This window comes from Macrotis lagotis, chromosome X (assembly GCF_037893015.1).
Source record: "Macrotis lagotis isolate mMagLag1 chromosome X, bilby.v1.9.chrom.fasta, whole genome shotgun sequence".
In the NCBI taxonomy this organism is placed as follows: domain Eukaryota; kingdom Metazoa; phylum Chordata; class Mammalia; order Peramelemorphia; family Peramelidae; genus Macrotis; species Macrotis lagotis.
The window spans coordinates 291,630,153-291,646,421 of record NC_133666.1 but is presented as its reverse complement, the minus strand read 5'-3'; the positions used below and the strand labels follow the sequence as shown (position 1 = coordinate 291,646,421).

Here is a 16,269-nt window from a genome sequence, read left to right as displayed (position 1 = left end):
ACTCCAGGGTTGGTGCTCTGTCCACTGCATCACCTAACCACCCCAAGTTGTCTCATTTTTGATGGTTCTGTGAGCCTTCCATTGTCATTCCTGTCTCAACAGGAAAGAAGGATTTAAGGAAATTTTCTTGGATTCTCAACTTTTGCTGGGAATCTATAGAAAGGATGTTATAGTGGACTGATAAGTTCTGGTTAAATGGTCATCATAATAAGGTGTGATGGCGAGGGCCCTATTGAAGAAGTACAGAAACCAGGATTCTATTCTCACTTCTATCATCATCTTGTCACTTGCCTTCTGTGGGCCTCAATTTTATCATCTGTAAAAGTGAATGTATTCGACTAAACAACTTCATAGTCATTTTCAGCTTTAACCTTTCATAATTCTAAAGTTAATTTCTGACAGCATTCCTTTACTCTTAGATGAAACTTAGTATGAGAGAGAGAGAGAGAGAGAGAGAGAGAGAGAGAGAGAGAGAGCGAGCCAGAGAGAGGCAGAGAAACAGAGACAAAGACAAGAGACACAAAGAGCCAAAGGCCAGCACTCCTCTCCAATGGGGAAATAGGAGAATCATTTATAGTGTTTCCTGTTCTTCAACTGATGAAATTATAGACATTGATCAAAAACTAGATATGAATATTGGTATCATTTTATGTATAGATATGTGTATGAAGATAATTACAAATGGAGATATCTCAAAATAGGAGAGGGAAGTAAGAGAATACCCATTTCTACCATCTTTTTTTCATTCTTCTCTCACATGGAAACAGGGGTTGCAATTATTGAATAAGTACATGAGTTTGCCTGGAAGGACTAATATTCTCAGAAAGAAAGCTTAGATTCTGGACCTGAGATTTCCAAAAATAGGAACAAGTTTCTAGAGGATTAAACAATATTGGCATATCACCTTTTCCTTAGAATACAGGACCATTATCTTGCTCTGTATCAGAGTCTTGGAAATCCCACATGATTCATGACCCAGCATTTCCCTCATTTCCTGACTGCCTAAATTCTCAGAGAGCTCAGAAGGTGCCTATCAGCACATCCTGAACAGAGTATGGAATGGGACTGATTTATGGAAGTTGGATAAAGAGGCTATAGAGTTTTTTATTTTAGTTTCAATAAAATACTAGGAACAAAGAGGGTAACCAAAGGGAAAAGGCATAGGTCATACCAATTATTTCCTGGGATCTGAGCCCTGACTGAGTGAAAAAGGTTGGAAATAGTTAAGAGTTCTGTCTTTTCTTTGAAAAAACAGTCTGAGTAGAGAGACAGATAGAGTTCCTGATAGCTCACAATGGTAAAACACATCAAGACTTTGAAAGTATTTTCCTCTTAAATTTCTGTTCACAACTGCTCTTTCCCAAATTGTTAGTAGGGGATAGGAACACTAAAGGGAATCCAAGGTGAGGAAACTCCCTCTTCCAATGCAGGCCATCATCTTCTCTGCAACTTAGAATCTTAGAGAGTAACCTAGAGCTATGATTCTTAAGTGAGTCCAGTAATCTCTGGAAGGCCCTTAAAAATCATTGTAGAAGGTCCATGAGGTCAAAGCTATTTTCATATTAATACTAGATATTAATTTCTAAAATAGTAAATATTGATAGATTATAAATAAATGAAAACTCTTGGTGGGGGAGAAGTCCTCAATAATTTTTTAAAATGCAAAGACATAGACTAGATCAAAAAGTTTGAAAACAGATGGTTCTTGAGCATTGAGTAGTTAGAGGATTTGTGCAGGATCACATGAGTATAGATCAGAAATAAGGCTTGAATCTAGATCTTCCTAGCCAGTGAGTTTTTTTTTTGGTTAGATTTTTGCAAGGCATTGGGGTTAAGTGGCTTGCCCAAGGCCACACAGCTAGGTAATTATTAAGTATCTGTGGCTGGATTTGAACTCAGGTACTCCTGACTCCAGGACTGGCACTCTATCTGCTGCGCCACCTAACTGCCCCAACCAGTGAGTTTTTAATCTATGTTATTCTATCTTCTCCCTAAACCTGTTTTTTTGTGTGGATCTGTGATTACAGTTTTGAAGGGAGTTCCCTGCAAATTATAATTTTAGGAGCAATCTGGGTCTTATCTAAGATCACACAGTCAGTATGTGTCAGAAGAAAGCATTGAATCCTGTTGTTCTTGATTCCAAGGATAATTTACTATCTACTTTGCCATACAACTTCTCCTGCAAATATTATTACTAGCCTTTTATTGGTCAAGGGATTTATATCCCAGAGAGACTTAAGTGATTTTTCAGTTAGGCTGCATGTATCTGTTTTAGTTTTTTAAAAAAAATACCAATATTCCTAATTTTATCAAATGATTTTTCCTATCAATTTTAATATCTTTTTAATATTTAGAATTTCTACTTTGGTATGCAGTTGAGATTTTTCAATTTACTGTTTTTCTAGTTGTTTCAGTTTCATTCCTAATTCATCTTTATTTTTCTTTTTCACTGATGAATGTATTTAGAGATATAAATTATCCCCTAAGGACTGATTTAACTACCACTCAAAATCTTTATTTTTTTAAGGTTTTTTTTTTTTTTGCAAGGCAAATGGGGTTAAGTGGCTTGCCCAAGGCCACACAGCTAGGTAATTATTATTAAGTGTCTGAGACTGGATTTGAACCCAGGTACTCCTGACTCCAAGGCTGGTGCTTTATCCACTATGCCACCTAGCTGCCCCCACTCAAAATCTTTAATATGTTGTTTAACCCTTGTAATTTAGTTTGATGAAAATTTCTATTGATGAAAATTCTGTTATTTGTTTTTTTAACTACCAATTTTTTGGGGTTAAATTATTTAGTCTAAAATTTTTTATCCTTTCTTCAAAGGTGTTGAATATAATTTTTATTGCATTGTGGCTATTAAAAGTTCTAGCTTATATTTATTATTTGTGAGTTTTTAAAAGTCCTAATACATGGTTAATTTTTATAAAGGTAGCAGTTCTAGATGAGAAATAAATATTTCCTTCTGTTATGTAGCATTTAGTAATTGCTAGAAGTCTATCCTTTCTAGTTGTTCTAGTCTAGGTTTTTTGGACCTTAATTTCTTTTCTTTTCTTTTTTGTTTTGTTTTGTTAGGTTTGTCTAGATCTGAAAGGAAAAAAAATTGAGCTTCACAATTAGTATGGTTTTACTATTTTATTTCTTCCTGTACTTTAGTGAATTTTAAAGTCTTCATTTGCTTTGACAGCCTCTTTCCTGTCCTCTCCTGCTTTGTCTTCTCTTCTCTTCCTGTCCTCCTCCTCTTTCTCCTTCTCCCTCCCCCTATATATATATGTATATATATATATATACATATATATATACATACATACATACATGAAATCTTAAAGGTCTTAGCCTGGGTACTGGTCTGGCTGTATTTTTTGCAATGGTAATAGTGAGAACTCTTCAGGTTCAGGTTCTAAGTGGGGTGCTAGTCTGACCCTTATGCTGATGGAGATATATCTTGTGATAAGCTTTGTTTGACTTTGTCTTCTATGAAGCTGTTGGAAGAAGATCTTACCTGTAGTGAGCAGTGGTTTGACTCTGAACTAGGCTACCTGATACTTATGCTTCCTAGGCAAGGGGCAGGGTATGGGGGGGGGGGACTGTTTGCATACTTTATCTTTTATTTATACTGGCTAGTTTCTGTTCTATAGAATTCTGGCAGTCTTTTTTTTTTTAAGAGATGTTTCTCTTTGTTTTTTTCTATCATTGCTTTAGAGGTGATTATGAGAAATCCTGGTCCTTTCAGTCTTAACACAAAGCTCATCTTTCCATAATTCCACTAAGGAACTTTCTCATCTCCATAGCTAGTAAGTATTAGAGATAGGGAATGAACTCCAGTCTCTGGACATCAGCATCAGTACCTTTCCATGGCTCATTTTGCATTCACAGTCTGAACCTGAGGAGGGAAGAGAGAACTGTAACTACAACAAGCCCTGGGTAAGGGTTGAGAATAAGTACAGTTTGGAAAAGAGGTCCAAATAAAATACCCTAACATAATAGGCAATACAAGGTAGTGTTGTGTTTGTGAAGGCTTTACAACTCAGAATCAAGCTTTCCTGGCTTTCCAAAGCAGAGACTTATTTTCTTAGTCAGTAATTTATTTTAGGATTAAAAAAATGAATGGACACACAATCAAAGATGTGACTAAAAGAGTCATATGGACTTTTAAAGAGTTATATGAAACTCAGATGGTTGCTAAAGTCTTGAATTAGATAATCTTCAATGCCCCTTCTAAATCATTAATGCTGTATTATGTATATATGGGTTAGGTAATATGAAGACAGTTGACCTGTCTGTGGCACTGATAGATATCTACTCTGGGATTTGACCCATCCTGTCTTGAGACTGAAATTTCCACCTCTTTCCTCAGTGTTTTGCTGGCAATGTCAACAACTTGGCTAGGGAATGAACCCAGGGCCCTTATGACTTGTGTGATTTCTCTTTAATTCTCCTATATACAAGATGGGTAGTGGGTAGAATTGTATCTTTCTTTCATGCATCAAATACATTTAGTCTACGGACATGTTAAGGTTCAGAATAAAAGCTGGTTACTTTTTTTTTCAGGAATGCAAGAACTGCTTTATTTTAATAATTATAGAAGATAAAAATTGTAGCTTTGCTTATAACTATTCCATACATTTGGAATAGTGACATTTATCTTTGCTAAAGTTGTCAGATTATTTAATCTTCGTATATATGTGTGTATATAACCTGATCTGCAAGGACACATTTGGCACAGAATGAATTAAATTTTCTTCACTCCTAACCTTTTTTTCATGATATAAACTACATCCTATTTGTCAAAACAATGATGCTTTGCAACAGTCTACAGAGTATAACACATTTTCAGCTGGGTAATAGGCAACTTTAGACAGCCATCTCCATTTTAATAGCTGGGTGAGGATTGTAGTCTTCAATCAGAAAGTCCTCGGTCTTGAAATCATCAATAGTTTCAAGTTTTTGAAGAATTCTGAGCTTAGGAAAAGGTCTTGGTCCTCACTGAAGCTGAATTTTCAATGGTTCAATATGATTCAAGTATATATGAGCATCTCCCAGAGTATATATAAAATCACCTGGCTTCAGGCTTGTGAAATGAGCAATCATGTAAATGAACAAGGAATAACTGGTAATGTTGAATGGCATCCCAAGGCTCATATCTCTAGACTGCTGGTAGAGCTGACAAGAAAGCTCACCATTAAAGACATAGAACTGGCAGAGAGCATGGCAGGGAGGCAATGCCATTAGAGGAAGATCTTTAGGATTCCAAGCACACATAATGAACCTTCGGTCATCAGGGTTGGTTTTGATTGTGTTAATGACTTTTTTTTTATTTTTTAGGATTTTTTTTTTTTGCAAGGCATTGGGGTTAAGTGGCTTGCCCAAGGCCACACAGCTAGGCAATTACTAAGTGTCTGAGGCGGATTTGAACTCAGGTACTCCTGACTCCAGGGCCGGTGCTCTATCCACTGTGCTACCTAGCCACCCCCATCAATGACTTTTTGAAGTTGATCCACTCCTTGTCCAGAATAATTTGTAGAACAATAGTGTTCTATGACATACATATACCACAGTTTGCTAAGCCATTCCCCAGTTGAAGGACATTTACTTGATTTCCAATTCTTTGCCACCACAAACAGGGCTGCTATGAATATTTTTGTACAAGTGATGTTTTTACCCTTTTTCATCATCTCTTCAGGATATAGACCCAGTAGTGGTATTGCTGGGTCAAAGGGTATGCACATTTTTGTTACCCTTTGAGTATAGTTCCAAATAGCTCTCCAGAAAGGTTGGATGAGTTCACAGCTCCACCAACAGTGTAATAGTGTCCCAGATTTCCCACAACCCTTCCAACAATGATTATTATCCTTTCTGGTCATATTGGCCAATCTGAGAGGTGTGAGGGGGTACCTCAGAGAAGCTTTAATTTGCATTTCTCTAATAATTAATGATTTAGAGCAATTTTTCATATGGCTATGGATTGCTTTGATCTCCTCATCTGTAAATTGATTGCCTTTGCATGTCCTTTGACCATTTGTCAATTGGGGAATGGCTTTTTGTTTTAAAAATATGACTGAGTTCTCTGTATATTTTAGAAATGAGTCCTTTGTCAGAATATTCACCTCTTGGTATTCTGCCCCAAAATGTCTCCACTGGAAGCCATACACTGGTCCCAAATCTCCTTCCTCCCTGGTATTGAAGCCCTGTTTGTCCAAAAAGTCTCGAGATCCGTTGGCATCCCAGATTTTCACTCCTTTGGCAGATAGCTCCTTAGCATTTGTGGACCCCTTAATAAACCACAACAGTTCCTCCAATCCACCTTTCCAGAACACACGCTTGGTTGTCAGCATAGGGAACTCATCTCGGAGGCTGTAGCGGGCCTGCAGGCCGAACACGGACCAGGTGCCCGTCGGTGCGGTCCTCCTTCCTGCAGCCGTCCCGGAGGATGAGCTCCAGCTGCTCCAGGTACTGCTTCTCCCCGTGCGGCCGGGGCGGCCGCGGCCGCGGCCGCATCCTGGAGCTCGGCTCTCGGCTCCGGGGAGCCCGCCGCCGGCATGGCTGGAGCGAGGGGAAGGGCGGCAGGGAGAGGAGCGCTGAATTAGCGCCTTTTTTTTTCTCAATGTCAAAGCTGGTTACTCTTAAGGGTAGTGTTAACAGAGCTTATTCTCACACTTATTTTCACTCAACTCGCTCTTCCCAAATGCTTACTCATATATATAAATATATGTATATATTTATATATATGAGTGTGTGTGTGTATAATCCTACACATGCACAATGCACAATCCTACACAAAAGACAATCACAAACTGCTAGTAAACCTATTTATCAAAATAAAACACAGTAAACAGAAATATGAGAAATTATGTAGATTAGAGCTAAGGAAGAAGTACATAAAGAAAATAAGCTCTTTGGGCAAAAGGATGATCTCACTATAGAAAGTCTTCTCGTAGTCTATAGTTTCAGATGCTAGTAATCAAAAGAAATGTGGGTGGAGAAGTGGGGCTGACTTCCCTACACATCTGACTGCTTCCTAGTTAAGAAGTTCACATTTCTTTCTCTTGACCCACCTTTCTTGCATTTCTTTGCGGACATGGTCCTCCTCATACAGTATTACGGCTCATAGGGGTTTCTTAGGCAATCAGGGATCATGTCACAGCATTATAGCACTAGAAGGTGATTCTCAGGAAAACATTTTCAGACCTAGATGGATTGGGGTTTATATGTACTATACTAACCATAGAGCCTTCACAATATTAAAATTTGTGTTTTTCTTTTGTTGATAATAGTTTCCATTTTTTCAAAAAGTATCCTATGTAGTATGTTGAAATGTATTTGGAAGATATGCTTTAAAGCATTTAGAAGTCCATAAGGGACAAAATGAAGATAGTGAATTTTAATTTCTCTCAGGTTTATTGACCAAGACATTACCTTAAGCATTTGGGTGTACATTATAGTCTTCATAGAATAATAGAAAGAGCTAGAAGGATCTTTTAAAAAATATGCATTTAAGGCAATGGGATTAAGTGACTTGCCCAAGGTCACACAACTTGGCAATTATTAAACTTCTGAGGTTGTATTTGAATTCAGGTCCTCCTGCCTCCAGGGCTGGTGCTCATTCATTGCACCACTTAGCTGCCCCCCTAGAAGGGATTTTTGAATGGTCAAGTGGAATGAATGCTAGGAATAAAATCAAAGAATCTGGATTTAAATCCTGACTTGTTATCTGTTCCCCATAGGCAAGTCATGTAGCTTCTCTGTTTCCTAATATCTAAAATGAGAGACTGGTCTTGATGATCTGTAAATTCTCCGTAGTTCTAAACCTATGAGTTTACTCTCTCATTTAATTTCTCATTTAAAGAACAAGTATTAATAATGCTTTTTGTTCTTACATTACAGTATTTTTGGAAATTCTCTCATTCTAGAATTGCAATTGAAAAATAATTAAGCAAAAACAAATTAAGTCTGATATAGTGACCATTTCTGTAATATATGCAACTTTAAGGCTATAGCTACCCAACCTTTCTGTCAAGAGAAGAAAATTATATTTCATTATCTACTCTTTTCTCTGAAGGACTTGACTGATTGATGGAATTATCCCTAAACCTCAGTGAATGTTCTTTTTAGTCTAGGATACCAAGCTTCTGTATAGACACATGGGTGTCTAGCTTGTTTTTTTAGCTCTTCTGTGTCTCATCCCCCCAACAAAAACTTGTCAAGGGCCACATGTAGAATTTAATATAATTTAATGTAATAATAAAATGTAATAATGCTACAAGAATGGATTTTGAAGGCCTCAGCTTGGACACACCTGATTAGAATATAAACAGAGTCCTCTTTGGGTAAGTCCTTACTCTGGGGAAAGGAGTCCCTATCTACTTATCTACCTCCGTTAGAGTAGAGGGTGACTTAGATCATGAAGGAAAAAACCAGATAGTGTGATCTGGAAGGAGATGGATTCTCCTGTCCAGATTGCTGAGTTGGCTGAGTGTCATGATCAAGCCATGTTCTCAGCAGGAGGGACTGAAAAACTTCTAGCCCATCTCCTTGTTGAATGTCTGCCAGAGTTGGGTTTCACTTGTCAGGGACATTCCTTTTTAGAAAGATATTTAAGGTTCTGACACTCTCCATTGGGGGTCTTTGGGAAAAATTACTACTCATCAATTTATTGATTATTAGTTAGCCTAATTAATAAATTGATTTTTAATTACCAGAAACTCTACCTCTCAGGATTTTTCATTCATCTCAGGGATATTTTAATGTGTGTTGCTGTAATCTCAGACATTTGTCTTCTAGCTCTGTTTATTTCATGATGCATTGATTTGTAGAACTCTTCCCACATTTCTCTGAATTCATTATAGTTCTCATTTATTATTGTATAATAATATTCCATTACCATCATATTCCACTGTTTGTTTAGTCATACCTAATTGATGGACCATCCACAGGTGGTAGGTAGTGAATAGCAGACTGATATTTAAAATGAGGCTTCCTGACTCCTTAAATCTATACACTTTCTACTATGGCACACTGTTTTTTTGCAACTAATGTATGGCAATGCTGTCCATCTCTTCAACTGTATTATACATTAGACTAAACATTCCTATTATTGATATTTACATTCAAGCCACATTCCTTTCACTCTTTCTCTTCAAGACCTTTTCAAGGCCAAGTTTCTCTCTGTTACTCCTGGGTGAAAAACAATAAACTTATTGAGGTTGGAGACCTCTTTTTAATGGAATTTATCCAGAATTTGACCCATTGCTATGATATGTGAGCATTTCACAAGACATGGTAGTGATGTTACTTTGAGAGCCTACAGAAAGTGTTCTGACAATGCTGTGTTAATTTTTAAGACTTCTGAGGACTTCCAGGAAAAAAAGATAATGAGCTGGCAATTATTAGACTTCTCTTTTCAGGACTTAATTCTGTAAAATTCTCAATAAAATGTCTCCTTAATGCCTGATTGGGTGCCAGATGCAAAATGAGTACTCAACAAATATTTATTGAGGAAGAAATTTTTTTGAAAGCTTCAATTAAAAATTTTAAGGTATCTTTCTTCACCTTCTCCAAAAAACTCCCCAACTCATTGTGATTGTTGTTGTTATGGTTGGTTTTAGCAAAAACAATGTGAGGCTGTTCTGATGCAAGGATGTGTACCTTGACAAAATGTTATAACTTTTCAATACAGGTGACTGTGAACTTGATCTTAAAATGTACTTGGGAGATAATGGATATTATAATCTGCATTTGTTGAGACCCAGGAAAGGAATCTAGGAATCATTATTGACTATTTCTTTTTTTTAGGCTTTTTTCAAGGCAAACGAGGTTAAGTGGCTTGCCCAAAGCCACACAGCTAGGTAATTATTAAGTGTCTGAGGCCGGATTTGAACCCAGGTACTCCTGACTCCAGGGCTGGTGCTTTATCCACTATGCCACCTAGTCACCCCATTATTGACTATTTCTGAGGACATCAACCTATTGTGTGACTGTGGATGGGGAAAAAGCAACCCCCAAAAATGTCAAATGCCATTAAGAAGAATCATAGGAAGAAAACAGAAAATGTTATTCCACCTATGCGTAAAAACCACTGTTTCCACACCTGTAATACTCCTTGCCATTTTCTAAGGATCACATTTCAAGAAGCAATATTGGGAAGTGAAATAAAAATGATCAGTGGTGTGAAGAAGTTAATCTATGAAGGTAGGGTAAATTAGCCAGAACTCTTTTGGGACACTGGAAAGTTGAAGTCTGGAAAGATGAAGGCTAAGGAGGGATATGATAGAGAGGGATAAATGCAAAGTCATATACTTGAGGTGCAAAAGAATAAAGCATAAACACATATGCAGCCAGAAGTATACATGCTGGCATGACTATACAATGGTTTTATTAAAAAAAAATGGGAGTTTTTAGGGAATTGCAAGTTCACTACTATTGTGTGACCACAGGCATATATGTTAAACTCTTTGGGCCTGAGTTTTCTCATCTGTAAAATGGGATTTTGGTTTAGATATTCTCTAAAGTCTTGACACTAAAGTTTTGACTCTATGAACTCTATGACATAGAAAAGAAAAAACCTAATGTGGCACTATACTACATACAGAGTCTAAAATGAACAAAGTGCTATTTCTACTATACTATGCTTTGATCTCTTTTGGGAATATTATCTTTAGTTAAGGACATTTCATTTTAGGAAAGATGCTGGTGATCTTGTCCAGAGAAGAGTGAACAGCATAATGAAAGTTCTAGAGCCCAAGACATATGAGGGTTTGTTGAAAGACATGGACATTTTTAACTTGCAGAAGAGAAAATGGCAGAAAGACATCATAGTATGAATTTGCAGGATAGGAAAAAGAATTAGGCTTATTCTCTTTGGTTTCAGAGGGTAGAACTAGGGTAGAAGCAACAATGGAATGGAAGTTGCCCAAATGCAACTTAAGGACATTTAACTGGAAGGAAAAAGTATTGTAACTTTAATAAAAGTTACACAAATAACTCCACAAGTGGAGTGAGTTGTCTTAGGAGACAGTGGGTTCCCTCTCAGTAGTCATCATTCTACAAAGGTTAGATAACTACTCTTCTATGATGTTTTATAGAAGACTGAGTCAAGTGTAGGTTGACCTAGTTGGTTTCTGGGGTCCTTTCCAGTTCGGTGATTCTGTGATTCTGAAGGTGATAGATTAGATGAAGACAAATTTACCTGGAAAAAGGTCTTTTTAAGGGAGAATAAAAGAAGCATCATTAACTCAGTAAGTAGTTAGTCAAAGACATTGGCTGGTTTCTTGCTTCCAAGTATCTGTCCTAATTGCAGGTTCAGTCTTGCTTAATTTGCATGAACCAATCCCTTTCATAGTGAAGAAAATTTAAAGAGACTTGGGCAAGGGACTCAGAAGTTACTTAACTTCCTTGTACCTCAGTTTTTCCATCAGTAAAATGAAGGTGTTGGACTAATTGATCTGAGGTCTTTTGATCAGAGATCCTTAACTTTTATCGTATGTGAACACATTTATATATTTCAATATTAAACTGATTTTCTCTGTAATTCTAGGCATTTTATTTTATACCTTTAAAAGCATTTTTTCTGGAGCAGCTAGGTAGCACAGTGGCTATATAGCACTGACCCTGGAGTCAGGAGGACCTGAGTTCAAATCTGAAATCAGACAATAAATGGCCAAGTCACTTTTTGCCTTGCAAAAACCAAAAAAAAAAAACCCCATTAAAGACATTTTTCTGGGAAGGGGTCCATAGGCTTCATCAGCCTGCAAAAAAGGCTGATGATAAAAAAAACAGGTTCTAAGAATCTTCTAAGAACATCTGTGTTCCTATTAATGGGACATGGTCACACAGATAATTAATAGCATTCTGGCCTTGTGACTTCAAATTTTGTTTTCTTTCTAGCACAACAGGATACTGAGCCTTGACTCTGCTTATTAGTGGATTGGTTCATTTTTCTTTTCTCTTCTTTTTTTAGGAATGGCTAAACAGATATAGATAATTAGATAGATGTTAGTGGACTTGAAGTTTTCAAAATCAAAAAGCCAGACCAGATTACCTTTCTTTTCCCCACCCCACAGGTATTTTGATGATATCATCTCCCAAGTACATTATATTAGAAATTACAAACAACCTTTATATTCTTTGCCTTGTACTTAGCACATAGAAGATGCCCAAGGATCATCTACATGAAAGAACTTGGTGGTCTGAAGGAGAAAAATGAAAAGTAGATTCATATTCAGTATCCCACCCATTCCTGGGATTAAGTATGCTTCAACTAGGGGTTAGTAAATTGAGGTTAACCACACCTTTGGCTTGGGGTATCTTTGCAAACATTGGAAGTTTGCTCATCGCCTTTTGTTAGCTGCCATGCTCTGTGTTTTTTCCTGTACTGCCTGTCAGCAAACTCTTTGCCTTGAAGTCCTACAGGGTTTCTAGGGAGTTGTTTGTGGGTTGGATAAAGAACTTCAAATCACCACCAAATTTTGAGTTCATGGAAAGAGTGGGGACTGTTTTCTGGACGGTGAATGAGGTGATGAACTTCCATATTCAACACTCAGGGGTGTGATCTAAGTAAAGAAACAGGACTCAAAAATTAAATAAATAGTTTGTGCTGATGAATATGAATAATATCATCTGCACCAATATGGAATCCAGAATCAATCATCATCAATACACAAGTGTTTACTGCATGCCATTCAGAGGAAGTAGAACTGAAAGGGAACCTTAGAGGTTATCTGACCTCCAACTTTGCAGATGAGGAAATTAAAGTCCATACTAGGAAAATGTGATTTGCCCAAAGTCACATAGTTAGTTGATAAAAGAGGTGAATTTCATTTATATGGCCTTAGGCTTAGAGTCAGGAAGATCAGGGTACAAATCCCATTTCAGACAATTGTTACATGTGTTATCATGGGGAATCACTCCATCTCTTTTAAAGTCTTGGTTTCCTCATTTGTAAAATGTGGATTTAAAAATCTATTTTAACTCTTAGTCTACAGCTTCAAATCTTGATATGTGCAAGGTTCTGTTTTTGATGTAGTAGGGATTATATAGAATGTTTAGACTCCCTATGGAGTTTTCTTGGCAAAGATACTGGATTGGTTTACTATTTCCTTTTACAGCTCAATTTATAAATGAGGAAACTGAGGTAAATAGGGTTAAGTAACTTACTCATGGCCACATGGCTAATCAGTATCCAAGACTAGATTTAAAGTTAGGAAGAGGAATCTTCCTGACCCTAGGTCTGGCTCTCTATCCATTTTGCTACCTAACTGCTCTAGGACTTTTAATTTAGTAACATATCATTGGACTTCTGTAATATAATAGAGTGGCCTGGTAAAAAGATCCCTCAATTGAGAGTCAGGAGCCCTGGATTCAAAATGCATACCTTCCCTATCTTTGTCTGTGGAATTTCTACTGAATCTTTAAGACCTTACTCAATTGTCACCTTCCCCATGAAGCCTTCCCCGCCTACATATACTACATACTCATGTGTATACATATGCACCTATATGTAATGAAGGAACAATCAACAAGTGACCAGTCTTTAGAAGATGTGTAGATTTTTCTTTCTTGCTTCTTGAACATGCACAATATGGTTCAATCTAGTATGTGGTATCTTTTTTTTTGTCTCTTTGGCATATTTTTTCCTGATTGCAAATGAAAGAAGATATAGAAGCAGAACTGATCAAGTTGTGACTTTGTGAGTTTTGAAAGAATTGGAAGAAGCAACCAAAGTCTTCTCAGCAATCAGAGTTATAGTAAAGGCCACAAGAGACAGTAGTAGTGGAAGCTGAGTGTAGGAGGACCCAATTCCAAGGAGTGACCTGTGAGCAGGGACTGTCCATCCTGAAAGGAATAAGCCTTGTTGAGGAAAGCTTTAGTTTACACATAGAAGTAAGCTTATTAAGGTCTCCTAGAGGGGAGAATAGGATTACCAGGGGTAGGAGGTACCCTTCAGCCACAAATGTTTCCTAAATTGTGTGTTTTGAGATCTTTGAACTACAAGTTTGAGTCCATTCTTCCCAGGGACTGAGTGTCCCCTGGATGTTTTTGCATTTTTGTCCTTGCTCTGCATTCTTGGTAAATACCCTTTTGTTGTTATTTAGTTGTTTTCCCCTCATATATAACTCTTCATGATCCCTTTGGATTTTTCTTGGAAAACATATTGTCATGATTTGCCAATTTCTTCTCCAGCCCATTTTATAGTTGAGGAAACTGAGGCAAATAGGGTTAAGTAACTTTGCCAGAGTCACACAGCTAAATATCTAAGGCCAGCTATGAACATGTGAAAAGGAATCTTCTGAGTCCCAGCACTCTATCTGCTGTGCCACCAGTTGCCTAGCTGCCTCTGTGGAAATTTAAATATCAACCAATTGATTGAAACTGAGGAGATGCCAACAATTAAATGAAATGGAATTTCTTGATTAATAGTATCAGAAGATTCCAGGTCCTCAAGATTAACTCTATAGAATTCAGTTTTTGTCTTTATATACTCGAAACTAGCACAGTTCCTGTAACAAAGAAGTCACTTAAGTATTTGCTGATTCATTAGTTAATTTTTTTGGACCACCATTTGCTCAGCTGTAAAATGACAAGGTTAGACTAGATGATTTCTGAGGCTGTTTCCAGGATGAGCTTATGGTCTATGAAATTAAGCTTTGGATTTCTTTCCAGATCTAACATTCTGCCATTCCATGACTATTCTGCAAACTTGACCTATTTAATCATTCCATGGGAGATAAGGAGAGAACTATGTTTATCCATTAAAATTTTTATCATTTAAAGGACAGTGAGATTTCATTAAAATTAGCATCAGACAATGAGGGTGGCCTTCACTTGAAGGTTGTTTGAGGTAAATTTTCTATTCAGGTTCAAGTGATTGAAAGTAACTAGAAAATACTGCCTCCTTGTCCTATTTTCTCCATACTATCCTCCTGGGAGAGGAAGACTTTAGGCTCAGAGAAAAACAAAGAAACATTTTCAAAAAGGCAATCAGTTGGCCTGAGGCCTGGAATATTCCTGGCATTCATGCATGTTACACTGTCTTGATCATGCATTTTTAGTTATTTGTTCTGATGGTCAATAAAATGTGTCATTTCTATGGAAACTGCCTTGTATCAGACTTTGCCTGACTGAGATGAAGTTAAGAACACATGCTCTTCACAATTGCCTTGTCATCCTCTTTTTTTAATGGAAAAATGAAAAACAGCTCTGTTATTTGAACTGATGCTTCCAAAAGAAAATAGAAATCACAGGCACATAAAATGAGAATGATATAGATTATGGGGTTAACTAATCTTCTGCACAGGGTCATAATATTTAGATCCATAAGGAATCTCAAAGCTCATAGGATATCCTCTTCCCATTTTATAGAGGAAGACAACTGAGGACTGAAGAGGCTACTATAATATTTTGAGACAGAAGGGACTTTGGAGATGTTTAGTCTTATTTTATAGATGGAAAAAAAAAGTGAAGGGAAATGACTTGCTCAAGGTGTTTCTCTTTGTCTCTCTGTTTGTTTCTGTATAATCTGTCTCTGTCTCTCACAAACAACCATAGATATTGCATTTTTATGTGATGGAGTCCTGAACCTCAAGTCTTCTGACTCCGGTGTCTCCCAACCACCACCCTGAGACCTGTTCCTATTTCCGTGTCATATAGTGGAAAGAATACTAGATGTGATTCCTATTCTTCTAAGTTTTCCAAAATGGAAATTCTCTGATTTCTAAGAGCTTACCTTCCTTACTTTAAATTCTATTTAAGCTCTATTTGCAATCTATTTGCCACTTTGGAGAATTGGAATGCAGCATGTTCCAAGTGATCTAAAGCAGACTTTCACCAGGTGACTCAAACACCTAGAGGTGCTATGGAATGGAATTAATTTTTAAGAATTATGGGAATGAGTGTAGCCAAGTTCAGAAAATTCAGCATTTGCCAACCTCCAGCTAGACTGATCACAAATTGAATCCAGAAATTTAATCAGATTTGGCTCTGATCAAGACTGATTTTGAGAATGGGAGAATCAAAGGACTATTTGATGTGTAGGTTTTTTTTTTTTTTTGTTTCTGATTCAGGTCTCAGGGATTCCATTTGCCTTGACTTCTATTGATTAACTAAGTAGTAGATAACCATTCAAGGCAGATGATGTTCCAGAACCTTTCCATATCGATACCCAACATAGAGCCAACTACATCACATTGAATATCCATTCATAGGAGGATCATTTGAAAGAATTAGAGGTGCATGATCTATGTAAGAGAAGACTCATGAGAGGCTTAGCAA

At 37.1% G+C, this 16,269-nt stretch overlaps 1 pseudogene; it reads right to left on the bottom strand.

The window, feature by feature from the left end:
- Positions 1-4,857: 4,857 nt before the first annotated feature.
- On the bottom strand, positions 4,858-6,544 carry LOC141501991 (thymidylate synthase-like; annotated as a pseudogene).
- Between the last annotated feature and the right edge of the window lie 9,725 nt (positions 6,545-16,269).